This window comes from Oryctolagus cuniculus, chromosome 14 (assembly GCF_051225735.1).
Source record: "Oryctolagus cuniculus isolate XC-2025 breed Fujian yellow rabbit chromosome 14, ASM5122573v1, whole genome shotgun sequence".
Lineage (NCBI taxonomy): Eukaryota > Metazoa > Chordata > Mammalia > Lagomorpha > Leporidae > Oryctolagus > Oryctolagus cuniculus.
Window position 1 is genome coordinate 40,990,814 of NC_142880.1, and position 16,259 is coordinate 41,007,072.

The 16,259-nt window shown below is 40.2% G+C and overlaps 1 protein-coding gene across 4 annotated transcripts in view; it reads right to left on the bottom strand.

The window, feature by feature from the left end:
- Positions 1 to 16,259, bottom strand: part of CTNND2 (catenin delta 2) — a 993,743-nt gene that overhangs the window by 662,475 nt on the left and 315,009 nt on the right. The window lies entirely within an intron of this gene.

Sequence of the window (16,259 nt, forward strand, 5' to 3'; positions counted from 1 at the left end):
AACCATTCGAGCCTCCACTTCTGGTCTGACTCAGCTTCCTGCTGCTGTGCACCCTGGGAGGCAACAGAGGATGGCTCAAGTACTTGAGCTTCTGCTACCCAGATTGAGTTCCTGGATCTTGGCTTTGGTCTGGCTGCTGTAGGCATTTGGAGAGCGGACCAGCAGAAGGAAGAGTCCTCCCTCCTCTCTCATTCCACCTTTCAAATAAATAAAAACAATTTTAAATTTACAACACAATACATCAAAAAGATGTAAGTGTTTATAACACCACAAATATATGGGGCAATGTGCTTTAGTAGATAGAACAGGATGTCACAAATATTTATCCTGGAAAATTAGATGAAAAAGAAAGTATTACAAGGGAAAAGTTATACACCCAAGAAAATTTCATCTCAAACCCATATTTGTCTACTTTTAGAACTTTTTTGAAGTATTAAACATATTTATGTATTATTATTAAATTATTTGAGTTTTTTCCAATAACTCCTATTGTGTATGTAATCTCAAATCTGCCAGCAGTCTTACCAATATATAGTATTTTTTGACAACAATGACATCTATTACTGGAAAATAAAGTTTTTGCCTTTTATTTTTGCTAGATCCTAAAATTCCAAAAAGTAGGAACCTCTATTTATCAATGAGATCAGTTAGGACCAAAGGTGAAATTTATTCCTGGGACTGCAATTTTGCAACAAGTCAGGGCAATGGGAAAGGAATTAATAAACACAGTTTAGACTTTTCATGGGGTTATATAGGCCACAGAGTTTGTTACTTTGATTGTAGGAAGTGGCACATAGATATGGCTGATTTCTTGACAGTTGTATTGCATGCCTGGGAACCTTGAGGGCAGAAGTTTGTTCTGGTCTTATGATGACATTCTGCTGCCATCCAGCTGATACTTGAGCTACAATGCTGAGGGATTTCAAAGTTAAGAAGAAGCTCCAAAATGCATCAATACTGCTTGCTTTCATGAATATGTGAATCAACTTCCACTTCCCTGTGTACCATCTGTGTTCCCCTATCTGACACTGAGGTTTTCAGTTACTTAGAAGGATTATGTAAGTGCATGAATATAGATCTATTGTTTTTATATCAGTGTGTGAAAAGTGTTTGCTCATATCCAAATTCTGAGCAATATTTGAGGCACACTAAAGTGAAAAAAGGTCTATGTATAATATGTATGAAACATTTTCTATAGCAACATTCAGTAAAATTGTGTGCTTTCTCGAAGTCAAAAAAATACACCAACAATTGAGCCAGTGTGTTTGCACATCTTTTTAGACGAAGACTAGCCCAGGAAATTGTATTTCAGAATTCCTGAGCAGAGCACTTTCAGACAATGATGTTAGTAATGAAAGGAATGTCAGCAATTAGCTCAGCAGTAGTAGTACAGAAGTCAGAGGCAAGGAGAATCATGGTGGTAAGAATGCAACAGGAACAACACACAAGCAGACAGGGTACACACAACTCTGAGTGCCTGTCTGCTGATGAGACTAAGCTCACAGATAAAGATCAGAGCTTAATGAAAAGAGAGTAAAGAATTCTCAGTCTAATAAACACTGCAAGCTGATGGGCTTAAAGCATCAGGTTTTTTTTTTTTTTTTTGAATGATACACCATTTTTGTGAGACTATAAGTAGATTACAAATATTTTAGAATACTTGATCTCAGAAATGGAAGGATAACCATGGATAAACAATATTTTATATGTCCATGTATAATGTTGGACACCACATTATTTGACAATTTTAGAAAAATTAATATTTTTTTCATTAAAAATAATTTATTTGAAGGGCAGTGTTACAGAACCAGAGAGAGGGAGGGAGGGAGAGATGGAGGAAGGGAGGGACATAAGAAGAGAGAGGGAGACAGAGAGAGAGAGAGAGAGAGAGATCGGATCTTCCATTACTGGTTCACTCCCAAATGACTGTAACAGCTAGGGATGGGCCAGGCTGAAGCCAGAAGCTTAGAACTCCATCCAAGTCTCTACTGTTTTCCCATGTGCATCAGCAGGGAGCTAGATCAGAACTGAAGCAGTGGGGACTTGAACCTGAGCTCATATGGGATGCCAGTGCTGCAGGTGGCAGCTAAACCCACTGTGCCATAATGATGGTCCCACTTTGTTTCTTTTCAACATAGCATTGTTTTCATCATTTTTATGTTTATGAACTAATTGAAATAAGATTCTATTTCCTTGAATTTGGTGTGGACTCATAATACTATGGAATGCAGTATATTGTTCTGTAAGAATTTTATTTTTCATGCAGAAAGTTTTCCACAAAGGAATGTACAGCATATTAAGCCACAAATAATTGGAACAGATTTAATTCAGGTTTTTAAAGTAAAATTAAGATCTCTAAATTCTAATGTAGCCTGAAATTCTTAATCATTTTAAATTTATTGAAATTATTTTATTAAATTTAGTTGTAAATATTTAATTGTTCATTCTCACAGCTCATGATAATTTTAATAACTGATATTTTTCTACATGAAAAGATGTATCATAATGATAATATATAAATACAATGCCTACGGTTTATAAAATGGTTTATATAAATTATCACTTCTGATGTTAATAATCCTTCTAAGAGCTATGAATATCTAAAATGGAACTATATTGTGAATTTAATAATAGGAAGGTAATTTATATCAAAATTCTTATTTGGGAAGTTAAATTATCACTCTAATTATGATAATACTCAGGCATATTTTATAACATACTCAGTATTGCTCATTAACATAAGCCTGAGTACTAAGTTTCAGACCACCCACCTGAGCACCTCCAACTCACTCTCTCATGGAATCCTCTAAACAGTTTCCTCACATTGGGAAAAGTGACCTCCTCCCTACTACCCCTTGTTCTCATGCAAGAACATTCCTGCTAGATTTTGGTAATGAAGCCTCCTTAATAATAAAGGTATATAATGCACTGAATGGAAATCAATGATTCAATATCATTTTAATCTATTTATTATACAACACCCCATCATAATTTAATTTTGAATATTGCAAATGGTTCATAACAATGTACTAGCATCACTGCTTCAATATTAACATTATCATAATTAGGAAAGTGTAAGTAGGAATTTATTAGAGGGTTTTTTTTTATTATTGGTACCAAGAATAACTCCATTATTTCTGTCATCTGGGAAGATTTGTGAATGCAAAGCAACACAATGAAAATTCCTTTTTCTGCAGGGTCCCCATGGACATGTGTCAGAATGCATGAAAACATTATGACATTAGATAGTGCTATGCAAACACTTTCTTGGCAGACTCAGCAAGAAACAAGGACACTGTCCTATGGCCATGGAACCGAGGGCTTTTCATCCAGTCATCTGTCCAGATGGGAGAGTGACACACAGAGCCAGTGAGGACAGAGGTGGAATTATCTCATAACATTCAGGTTTGGAAAAGACAGAAACCAACAGACAGTTTTACTATCTCCTTAAATAGTAAAAACAAAAACAAACAAACAAACAAAAAAAACCCACAAAAAAAAAAACAACAGTCTAGAATACTACTTTTCACTTTCCAAGCTAATAATATTAAACTATGACGCCAGGCTGAAGGAACCCTTGTTCTATAATTCTCCTGTACTGGAAGAAACCCAAAGTCAATGAGGAGACAAATCCATTATGTACAGTGCAACATAATAACTGTTGATTTAAGAAATTATTTTGATAAATAGTATGTAGAAGAATCATTTGGCAATGTAAAAGTCAAGATGCTTCCCGGGGCTATCCTGTACCCTCTTATAGTTATTTAGGGCAGTGTTTCACAATGGGCATCTTAAGGACCACAGACAAGAAACTGCTGACCTTAATGCCTTCACTCCAAAATGCAACATGAAGTCATCATCAGGCTACAAGTCAAACAATCACTGCTCTGTAAATCGAACGCATTCTCATCTCCATTCAGCACACTAAAAACGATGGTCATCTACTTTTATAATAAAATATTGTCAGTTCTGGTGTGCAAAATGGATTCTAGGCATTGCTAACATGAACCATCCCATGGCACAAGCAGAATTCGTTTATCGACATTATAATTTTTAATGTCATCATGGCAGCAGCTGATGATTTTCAACTTCACAGCTCCTTATTGGCGTCTCTGTCTCTGTCAGGACCTCATGTGCTGCATCAGGGCCCTTGAAAACCTTGCTTGTCATAAGGCAACCGTGATTACTCTGTCATGTACCTGTGTTGAAAGCGAAATAGACTGCAGGCCCCCAAGGAACCTAGAGTAAATGGCTAATTACAGAGCTTGCTGCATTTGGCATTACAATCATATTGTTTAATGTAAACATAAAGCCCAAGAAGATTATTTTCCCCCAGAATGAAAGGCAATGAACATGGACAGTGTTTGCACTTATAATATAGAAATGACAAATATTCTGAGATGTCTACTACATAGCTCAACAAAGTATTAGAAAGGTGTCTCGTTTTAATTCTCATTCACCCATTTATCTATTCAACAAATAGTCATTAAATGCCTATTTTCTTTGGGCATCGCCAAAGGCAGTGAAAGAAACGGATGTGACCCTGTCCTCACCTAGATTTTAGCCCAGCTGTATTCTGGAAATAATCAATATCTGACATCTGCTCCTGCTTTGCCTAGAAACTCAATTTCCCTTCTTTGAAACAAATTAGTTTATTTATTTCCATGGTGACTTGCATATAGTAAACATTTAATCATGTCCTGACAGATTGAATTAGCATTTTCTTCTTAAACTGATGAATGGATAGTATCAAGGCATATCCTGAAACTCCACTGTTATTGGTTACACACAAAGGATGGAAATAAGAGCACAGATACCAACTAGTGCATGTTTGTGAGCGTTCATCATCACAGTCTTGTTTCTCTTTTTCCACTGAAGTCTCAGAAGCTGGAATGCAGTCCAGGCAGAAAGGGATCAGGTTTGGAATAAAGACAGAGTTTCAGTTATGCAGCTTCGACTTACGACCTCATGTCTTCATAGGCATCAAGCTGGCCAGAAAATACAGACTCTCTTCTTGTTACTGTGAGTTGGGTAGTTTGTATTAAGTACATATTGTGCAAAATGCTTCGTGTATTTCACCAGCAACTCTCAAACTGCACAGTACTTGTTCTCTTGTTTAAAAATGAGTGCGATTCAAGAATGGGAGTGACTCATGTCGAGCTACAGGCTTGTGGTTGGTGGTGCATGGTCTGAGCAAAGTTCCACCTCCAAACCTCCCACCTTGCCCTGCTGTGTACCGACCTGCAGCTTTGCCAGTGTCCCCAAGCCCTGTCCATGTTCTCCTACCCCTGCCTTGATGGCCTCTGGTTTTCCAAATCCCTTTGTTCCCTCTCTCTCCAATAAAGTCTGGGGCTCATCTTCTCCAGACGTTTCCAATTCTCTGATATTACCTGGACACAATTAAACATCCATGACCCAAAATCTCAAAAAGTGCTTCCCTTTGATATTATCATACTGAGTGGGAATTGAAATGATCAATTTAAAATGTCAAGTACATCAGTGGAGGGATGAGTGGGAGATCCTCATGAGCCTTTCTGTCAGTCTTTGGTTTCAGAGCCTAGAGATCTGCTTGAACCTTTTTCCTACCAGAGACTACAAAACGTGTAATTGGAGACAGGGGAACAAGAGGCAGGCTTGGGTCTCAGGTTGTGAAGGAATGGATACCTGCTTCCTCTTCAGTAACTGAGAAGAGTGGCCAGAGAAAGGGCCAGCCTCAGTCACCTGCCACAAACCACTCAGCTAATCACCTGCCATTTCTAGGCTTTCTTCTTTCCTGCCCTGGAAGTTTTTTTGTGTGTGTGTGCCCTTACATTGTCAGTTGTTTGCTGCAATCTTCCATATAATTTAATGATTAACTTTACTAAAAATGCCAAGAAGATGACATTTAAAAATATTATGAATTTAGTTTGCATTTATTCTTAGAAAACTACTGAATTTTTAAAATTTATCTGTGGTTCTGAAAAGTTTGGAGTAAACTTAAATAAAAATGAACCTATATAAATTTTAGTGTGATGTAGCAATGGATCCAGAGCTAGTGGGCCTCTTCTAAGTTCCCATTAGGGCCCTGGGTTTCCTTGGGGAAGTTACTTATCTTGTCTTAAGTGAAGTTTCTTTATTCATAAAATAGAAATTTTATATAGCTTAATTCAACAACAGTCTACAGAATTATAGTGTGATTAATCTACAAGATTTTTGTGGTCAAGCAATTAGTCTAACATATATTTATATCCTCCCAGTGTGTATGGGATCTCTGAGAAGAGCCCACAGCATAATAGCATCCACAAACACCCATGCTTATGGAATGAACATGTATGAATGATAATAACTTTTATTCCACAAGAATATAAACATGCAGCATGGACACAATGCCAGTGCTTCCTAGGGGCTGAAGATTTGATGCTGAGAAAAACAGACAAGGGTCTTACATTATAATGGGAAGTGATAGACAATTAACATCCACCACAACAGATGACTTCTTGTGGTGATGGTTGCAATGAGGAAATCCAGAGTCTAGTAAGGAGGGAGGGCATTTGTGAGAACAGACAGGTCCATGTGGACTATATGAAGACTGGACTTTATTCTAAGTATTGAAGGAAGCCATTAGAAGGATCTAAGTGACATGACTCAGAAGCCATTTTTTTAAAGTATCAACTTAATATATATTCAGGTGTACCTCCACAGAACAATAGAAACAAGAGCAAACAGTCTTGTTTGGATCTGAAAACCATGCTTCTTAGAAATCATTAGGTGGCCACAAAGTAGGCTATTGTAAATACTCAAACACAGTAGCAGCTCAGATTAGGGTGGCAGTGATGGAGGGAGAGAACCAAGTGTATAGAGCTAACAGGAAAGACAGCTATGAGAGGAAGAATTTAGAGTTGTTCCCTCCCACACCAAAATCCCCACCCACGGTTATTTAAGCAAACATTCACTCAGGTTCTACTGTGAAAGGTCTTTGAAAATACACTTGCGGTTCCAAGTCAGTTGATCTACAATAGGGACACTATCCTGGATCATTCAGATTCATACACTCTAATCTCATGAACTGATAAAAGCCAACACGTTCTCCAGCTACAGCTAGAGATACGGCAGAAGAGGCAAGGAATGAAGCTAAAGGAGAGGTCAGAGACTGAAAGCAGAAGAGAGAAGAAGGAAACATGAGCTAAGCAACACACGTGGACCCTTCATTGGGAATGATCCTTGGCCAACAGGAAAATGGAGACCTGAACCCAAGACTGCACAGAGCTCAATCCAGGCGACAACCTAAATAATCCTGGAAGCCAATTCCTTTCCAGAACCTCCAGAAAGGAGAACAGGGTGCTGACACCTTGATTTTAGCCCAATGAGACTCCTGATGGATTTCTGAGACTGTAAGAGAAATACATGTGCATTGTTTCATGGCACTAAGTTTGTAGTAAATGGTTAGGGCAACAACACAAAACCAATAGAGCAGTGGGATAGTGTGAGAAGGGAAGAGGAAGAAGAGAAGCATCAGGATGACTTGGCTGTTTAGAGTTTAGGGAACGGTGGGATGGATAACAGAGATGCAAGAGAACAGAAGCAGACACCTGCTAACAGCTCTCAACCCCCAGGGAACAGGACAGAAAACAAGTTTTCTTTTGAACACGCAGATCTTGAGATGTCTATCGTTTGCCTAACTGGAGTTGACAAGATGGCAAGTGGAACTGCAAGTTCAAGGAAGAGGTGAGGGCCAGAAATGTCAATCAGCTTCATCAATGTGTCATAAACACATAAATGACTTTTAAAAAATGGTGCTGGGGGCTGGTATTGTGGCATAGTGGGTAAAGCTGCCTCCTGCAATGTTGGCATCCTTTATGGACAGTGATCTGTGCTCTGGCTACTCCACTTCTGATCCAGCTTCCTGCTAATGGCCTGAAAAAAGCAGAGGAAGATGGTTCAAGGACTTGTGGAAGGTCTGGTTGAAGCTCCTGGTGTCAGGCTTCAGACTGGCCCAGCCTTGGCCATTGTGATCATCTGAGGAGTGAATCAGTGGATGAATGGAAGAACTCTGTCTCTCTTTGTAATTCTGACTTTCAAAATAAATAAATCCTTTTAACAAATGGTGCTACCCTTGTTCCGCTAGCCATATTCTTAAAGAGAAAACATTTTCAACATCTGTCCATTAACAATATCCAGGGAAAATCAGGAACACCAGGAAGGAAAGGAGATCCACCCTGCTATGGGCTGACCTGTATCCCCTAACAAAGAAATGCTGGCATCCTGATCCCCAGCCCACGTGAGTGAGACTGTATTGGGAGGCAGGGCCTTAACAGATGCAATCAAAGCAAAATGTGGTCATAAGTTTGTAAAGAGGAAAAATTGGGACAGAGACATGCACACAGGGAGAATAATGTGTCACTCCGAATACAGAGATGTGGGAAATGCTTCTACAAGCCAGGGAACCTCAGAAATCACCAGCAAACCACCTGAAGCTACAGAAAAGGCATGGAGCTGTAAGGACTATAAGGATAGTCTTGGAAGGAACCAGCCCTGCCTACAGCTCAAGCTTGGACTTGGGGCCTCCAGAACTGTGAGACAATATATTTCTGTTATAAAGGTACTCAGTCTGTGGTACATTTATATATATATAACAGTCCTACAAACAGAATCCACAACCAAAACTGTGAAGGGGACCCCAGAGAAAGCCACACAGACTTATGTTTAATAGAATGGTCTCCATATCTTTCATATTTAATATTATCACCCACTTAAACGTAAGTATAATGGATTGAACTATGGCAAGAAAATAGTTTATTAAAATAACTGCAACAGTGTTCTTACAATTTTAATTACTTAGTTTTTAAGAAAGAGCACACATATATTAATTGTCAACGGTAAATTCCCTTATAAGTTAGTTCTTTTATTACATGGTCTTAAAATGTATTGCAATTCAATTGACACAAATTATTTTTGAGTATCAATCCTCCATGAAAAATTATGGAGAGAAAGATGCCCAACACTCTTAGTTACATAGAGCAAATTTATCCACTTGTGCAGGATATTCCTTGTGTTTATTCAAATGATGTTTTATTTAACTTAGACCTGTTAAGAATGTCAAACTGTCAACATTCCAAATGGAAGAAATTCAAAATTTGGGCTGAAAGTCTGTGAACATGGCAGGCATCAAACTCCCTCCAACCTTAAAACAAACAGACCTTCTGCTACAAGCAGAAATTGATACATAATTAGGCCCCATGCAAGGAATGTGCTTAAGGTTGCCACTGTGCATTATAAGAAATTCTCAAGTTCATTAACAACCATAAAAAAAATAAAAGAACCCAAGGGAAGATACTTTTATAGCACTTCTGAATTTTATCAGCAATTTGCAACAAACTTAGAAATGGAAACAGCTAACTTTATGCATCACTAAATGCAATGCAAATGGAGCTAGAGCAATGAGAACTAAGAATTCTGTTAGATTCTAAATCACTGGGGCTAGGCTGTGGCACAGCACATTAAGATGTTGCCTGCAGTGCCAGTATCCCATATGGGTGCGCTTTTGGGTCCAGGCTGGCCCACTTTTGAGCCGGCTCCCTGCTAATGTGCCTAGGAAAGGAACAGAAGATGGCCCAAGGACACCCAGATAAAGCTCCCAGCTCCAGCCTGACCCAGCCATGGCTGTTGTGGCCATTTGGGGAGTAAACCAGTGGATTGAAGAAATTCATTCATTCATTCTCTCTCTCTCTCTCCCTCTCTCTGCCTCTCTCTCTGTAATTCTGACTTTCAAATGAATGAATAAACCTTAAAAAAGGCTGAATCACTATACTTCACAAAAGCCCAGAGAACACATAGATGGAAATAGGAAATCAACACAGCAGTATTCTCTCAGTCAAGCCAAGTTCTCAAACATTATTTATTTATTTATTTTGACAGACAGAGTGGACAGTGAGAGAGAGAGACAGAGAGAAAGGTCTTCTTTTTTGCCGTTGGTTCACCCTCCAACGGCCGCCGCGGCCGGCACGCTGCGGCCGGTGCACCACACTGATCCGATGGTAGGAGCCAGGTACTTCTCCTGGTCTCCCATGGGGTGCAGGGCCCAAGTACTTGGGCCATCCTCCACTGCACTCTCTGGCCACAGCATAGAGCTGGCCTGGAAGAGGGGCAACCGGGACAGAATCCGGCGCCCCGACCAGGACTAGAACCCTGTGTGCTGGCGCCGCAAGGCAGAGAATTAGCCTAGTGAGCCGTGGCACCGGCCTCAAACATTATTTATATGTTGATGACTGCCAAAATTATCTTCTCCAGCTCTGCCCTTCCCACAGAGCTCTAGACCCATCTAGTCAACTACCTACTTCTGATGCCCACCAAGTATTTCTTCACCAGATTTTATATGTTCACACCTCTAGAATAAGGTTGTTATTTCTCCTATTATCCCCCTCCTAGCATTCCCAGATTGTCTTATTTCTCAGTCATCCTCATCTCCATGACCCAGGGACCTGATCCAAAGAGACAGATTCTGAACTAAATGGCCCACAAAAAACATATCAGGGGTTTCCACGGGGTCTGCTCTCCTGCAGTTTCCTGGAGTCTTCCAAGTTCCAACATCCCTGCTGATGCCAGCTGGCCCAGTGTCTCCATACCAAACCTCTAGAACTACATCTTACTTGGTTCTCTGTACCTTTCTTGCCTCTCACTCCACTTCACTACACCATTTTTTAGTTGCTTTTTTTCACAGAGCAGGAGAGGTTCCCCAATTTTAAAACACATCATTTGATCTCTTTTGCTAAAAATGTTCAATTGGCTTCTTATCAAATCTACATCACTATCTTCATTATCACCATCATCTCCACCACCACCACCACATGGGGTACCTGAGACTTCTGGACTCAATGGGATTCTGTCTGCTTCGCTGACTTAATGAGCTCCCACCCTTCTCTCTTTGTGCTAAACACCAGTCAGGTGGCATCGTTGGTTCTTTGAACCCAGGAAGAGATTCCATCCTGCTTCCCCAGGTGCTCCAGTGGCTGCCTTTGTTCCTCCTTTTAGTTTGAGCACAGCTGTTGCTCACCAGACACCTGCTAACAGCTCTCAATCCACCCCTACTCACTCATTTCATTGTCCCATATTTTGCTTTCTTCATATCACTCATCACATGCATTGCTTATTTATTTTTTTATCTTTTTTGTTGCTTCTGTTTACCTATTTATCATTTATCTCCCGCTGTAAGTCAATGTGGTTTGAAAATATATCTTCCCATTTAATTTCCAAAAATATGAAGGATGTCTTTTTTTCTTTTACTTTTTGATGAATTATGAGTAGTTGATCTGAGGCTGCAGCATTTTTTTTTCTACTAAACACAGAAAATAAGTGCATAGAAATAAATTTAGAAGTGCATAGAAATAAACATAGAAAATAAATTTTAAGAGTGAATTTCATTCCATTCAGTGACTCTCAGATGACCTTCTATCACTAAGATGACCAGTCTTAACCACAGAGGGAATTATTAACCACTCATGGATATTCTAATAGGATAATGATGTTTCAGGCTGCAGATCTCTTGGCTAATCCTCTGCCTGCGGCACAGGCACCCCTGGTTCTAGTCCCATTTGGGGCGCTGGATTCTGTCTCGGGTGCTCCTCTTCCAGTCCAACTCTCTACTGTGGCCCGGGAACGCAGTGCAGGATGGTCCAAGTGCTTGGGCCCTGCACCTGCATGGGAGACCAGGAGGAAGCACCTGGCTCCTGGTTTTGGATCGGCACAGCACCGCTGGCCATAGCGGCCATTTTGGTGGGTGAACCAATGGAAAAAGAAGACCTTTCTCTCTCTCTCTCTCTCTCTGTCTAATTCTGCCTGTCCAAAAAAAAAAAAAAAAAAAAAAGGATAACGATGTTTCTTGAACTTCTGGGAGAACAATGGTCTACTTTATAATACCAATAATGAACAAAATCACAACACAAGCATATTGGGCCCAATAGGTACTGACAGTGCCCAGCACTGACCAGTGAAACAGCAGGAAAGAGTGCCTTGTCTTTCAGTCTGATTGTGTTCCAGTCCTGAGAGGGTGAGACTACCTCAAGCTTGGCTTGGACCCAGATAGGTCTGAAGCCACCTACCAAGGGGAGACTTGAACCTGAGAGCCTTCTCCACCTTTTTCCCCAACTGGATTCCGTGGCCACTGATAACACACTTCTTCCACTTGGCCAGGCTCTATTAACCTTTTATCCTGATAGTTTCTTTCTAGCAAAATCACATTGAGAATCCTTTAACCTACACAATGACCTCCTTTAAATAGGAGCAGGAATTTAGAACTGATTTATTAACACAGCAATTTGGTTTGAGTCCTAGTATTTGTTACACTGATTTATGATAACAATATAAGTGCCCATGACAAGGAATTTTATGACTTGTTCTGGACACAAAGTGCCACTTTAGCTCCCCATACACTGACTTCCCTCTGCACGCAAAGACTGAAGTCACGGAGCTATTCCATGGGATTGGAGCCAAGTAGCATCTGGCCAGCCAGATGATGGTATTGACTTTCATAAATAGATTCTAAGCAAAAACTCAATGCCTTGCTTGGGTTTATTTAGCATTAGAAAGCTTTATCTTTCCTTGTGAATTGCACTTTGAAATGTTAAAGATTTCAAACTATTTAGTTCAAAAGATGTTGAAGAAGTTATTTGGAAGAGTAACTGATTTTTACCATAATCCTCTAAGGCACGTATGGTATGTAAGAGTGCAAGAGTAACCCCATTTTGGAAGTGAGAATCTGAGGTATAGATATAGTATATCCTGGTATATCCTGGCCTGGATTTATGAAACATTAAGTTTTAGTGCTGGGTGGGGGAGGGCAGCTTTTGGCACAGAAGTGACGATGCAGCTCAGGACACCTGAATTCCACTGGAATGCCTGGGATGGAGTCCAAGCTCCACTCCCAATTCTACCTTCCTGCTAAAGTGCATGCTGGGAGTTAGCAGGTGATGGCTCAAGTCGTTGTGTCCCTGCCACCCACATAGGAGATAGGAGACCCAGACTGACTCCCAGGCTCCTGACTGCAGCCTAGCCCAGGGACACTGTGGACACCTGGGAGGATGAACCAGCAGATATCCATTTCTTTCTTCCTTCCTTCCTCTCTCTCTCTCTCTCTCTCTCTCCCCCTTCTTCCCACCCTCCCTCAAATAAGTTTAAAAATAAAATAAAACATTATATTTTACTTTTATTTATCTTAGCCATGTTCCTCTGCTTCCCAGGGTTCACATCAACAGGAAGCTAGAACTGCAAGCAGAGCAGGCATTTGAACCTGGGCTTTCCAAAATGGGATGTGGTCATCCCATGAGGCATCTTAACCACTGATCTAAATGCCTGCCCCATAAAACATTACATTTTAATGCTAGAAGACTCATGTGAGTTTTACTCTCATTCCAAAGAACTCACTTTCTTTTTTTTTTTATTTTATTTATTTATTTTTTCGACAGGCAGAGTGGACAGTGAGAGAGAGAGACAGAGAGAAAGGTCTTCCTTTTGCCGTTGGTTCACCCTCCAATGGCCGCTGCGGCTGGTGTGTGGCGGCCAGCGCATTGCGCTGATCTGAAGCCAGGAGCCAGGTGCTTCTCCTGGTCTCCCATGCAGGTGCAGGGCCCAAGTACTTGGGCCATCCTCCACTGCACTCCTGGGCCATGGCAGAGGGCTGGCCTGGAAGAGGGGCAACCGGGACAGAATCCGGTGCCCCAGCCGGGACTAGAACCCGGTGTGCCGGCACCGCAAGGTGGAGGATTAGTCTATTGAGCAGTGGCACCGGCCAGAACTCACTTTCTAATCAATTACCCACATTCCTCTGCTTATCAAAGCAAATTCTTTGGTTTCTGGTTGATAATCCATAATTTTTAAGTAATACACAGTTATTATCATGCATATTGCCTGATTCAATCATAGTGAAAATATGTTGACTCAAAAGTATAATCTCTACAGTACTGTTATCTTAAAAAAGTAAATTCATATTTCTGAGATGAATTACATAGTACAGTTTTGACTACACCACTGCTTTTTGAATTTTAGCTGCATTATTATTTTAGGGAGATGACACTCTTGCAAACTATCAAAGGATACTCTCATTTGTTGAAATGAGAAGACACTTTCTTAAGGAGAACAGCTTAGAAAGAGAGCTAGTAGTTAGGAAATGAATCTGGATCGGAGTTGGCGAACTCAAAAGGCTTCCATAGCCTTGGCAACTCATAACAAGAGCCTAGGGTGATTACTGATGCCATAAACAAGAGTGTCAATTGTTAAATCAACAACAGGAGTTACTGTGCACTTACTCCCCATGTAGGATCTCTGTCCTTAATGTGTTGTACTATGTGAATCAATGGTATAACTAGTAATCAAACAGTACTTTACAATTTGTGTTTCTGTGTGGGTGCAAACTGTTGAAATTTTTACTTAATATATACTAAATTGATCTTCTGTATATAAAGATAATTGAAAATGAATCTTGATGTGAATGGGATGGGAGAGGGAGCAGGAGATGGGAGGGTTGCAGGTGGGAGGGAAGTTATGGCGGGGGTGGGGAGCCACTGTAATCCAAAATCTGTACTTTGGAAATTTATATTCATTAAATAAAAGTTAAAAAAAGAAAATGTTTATTGTAAAAATGGCCAATAAACATGTGAAAAGATAAAAAAAAAGGAAATGAATCTGGAGTCTATGTAATCTGGATCCAGTAGTTCTGTCTGATGTGAGACTAAGCTGACAAATTCCAACAGCAAAACCTGTCAACTGTACAACCTTCCAAGTTTCATTTTAAGCAAGCTCTATGACCTTTGTAGTTTATTATTGCATAATCATGGAGTATAGGTATTTTCACTTTATGTCATGTTCATCAGGATGCAATGATATAAATTCTTCTTAAACTGAAGACAGATTGGTGGACACACTGTTCAGGGTTTTCTTTCCTGTCCCTGCCCAGTACAAGAAGGACCCACCCACAAGAGCATCACAGGCGAAAACACTCTGTCCTGCTTTGCCAACCTTTGGAAGTGCAGTGTCATCAACCAGAATCTCCTTACAGCCATGGTCCTGTCTTCTCAGTTCTTTCAATTGTCAGCCATCTCTGCTTGAAGAGCAGACTGTGGCCAGCGCCACAGCTCACTAGGCTAATCCTCCACCTGAGGTGCCGGTACCCCGGGGTTCTAGTCCTGGTTGGGGCATCAGATTCTGTCCTTGTTGCTCCGTTTCCAGTCCAGCTCTCTGCTGTGGCCTGGGAAGGCAGTGGAGGATGGCCCGAGTGCTTGGGCCCTGCACCTGCAAGGGGGACCAGGAAGAAGCACCTGGCTCCTGGCTTCGGATCGACGCAGCGCACCGGCTGTAGTGGCCATTTGGGGGGTGAACCAACGGAAGGAAGACCTTTCAACCTTTCTCTCTCTCTCTCTCTCTCTCTCTAACTCTGCCTGTCCAAAAAAAAAAAAAAAAAAAAAGAGCAGACTGCAAGTGAAGCTGTCTTTGCCCTCCCATAGAGAAGGATCACCACCTTCACCACCTGCTCTTCCACAGTGCCAGATGATCCAGTCCATCTCTGCCTGCAATGAAGTATAAATGTCTGTCTCTCTGACCACCAGCCACCTTCAGACTCTGCATTTTGTGAGGGAAATTATTATACATTTTTTCTAGTTGGGTTCCTACCACGAATCAGTGATCAAGGTTAGAAGCAATATATGGGATCATTTTCATTTCTAGTGACAGAAGTTCTAATACCAGATGTTCACCAAGCCTGAATTTTAAGGAAAAGTTACCAAAGGTGGAGAATATAATACTTTAAATCTAAGAATGTATTTACATGAGCACAACTGATAGGAAGTCCCAAATACCAGAAAGTAGGCAGTCCATTACATCATGTCAACAGTGCTGACTTTGAGTATTAACAGGAGACATTACAAAAGGAACATCTGAAAGTCAAAGTTTTATGATTTTTAAAAAAATTTTTGCACCAAAATAAACTTACCTTTTTTATTCTATTTTGCATCAAATTTTTGAAGTATCATTAAATATACTATCAAGGTGTCACATTTAAAGACTACTTGTCAGCTAACTTATTTTTCTATGGAAAAACTAGAATGTTTTTCAAAATATCAAGAATAAAGAAATATATTAAAGTTTAAAAAAAATTTTTGTTTAAGTTATGCAACTTTCATGTACTTTGAATATACAGATTTAGGAGGAACATAGTGGCAGTAGAATATTACTTATGCCTTCAAACATGGATATTTGTTGTCAATGAAACTAATAATTCTCAGAATAATAGTTAA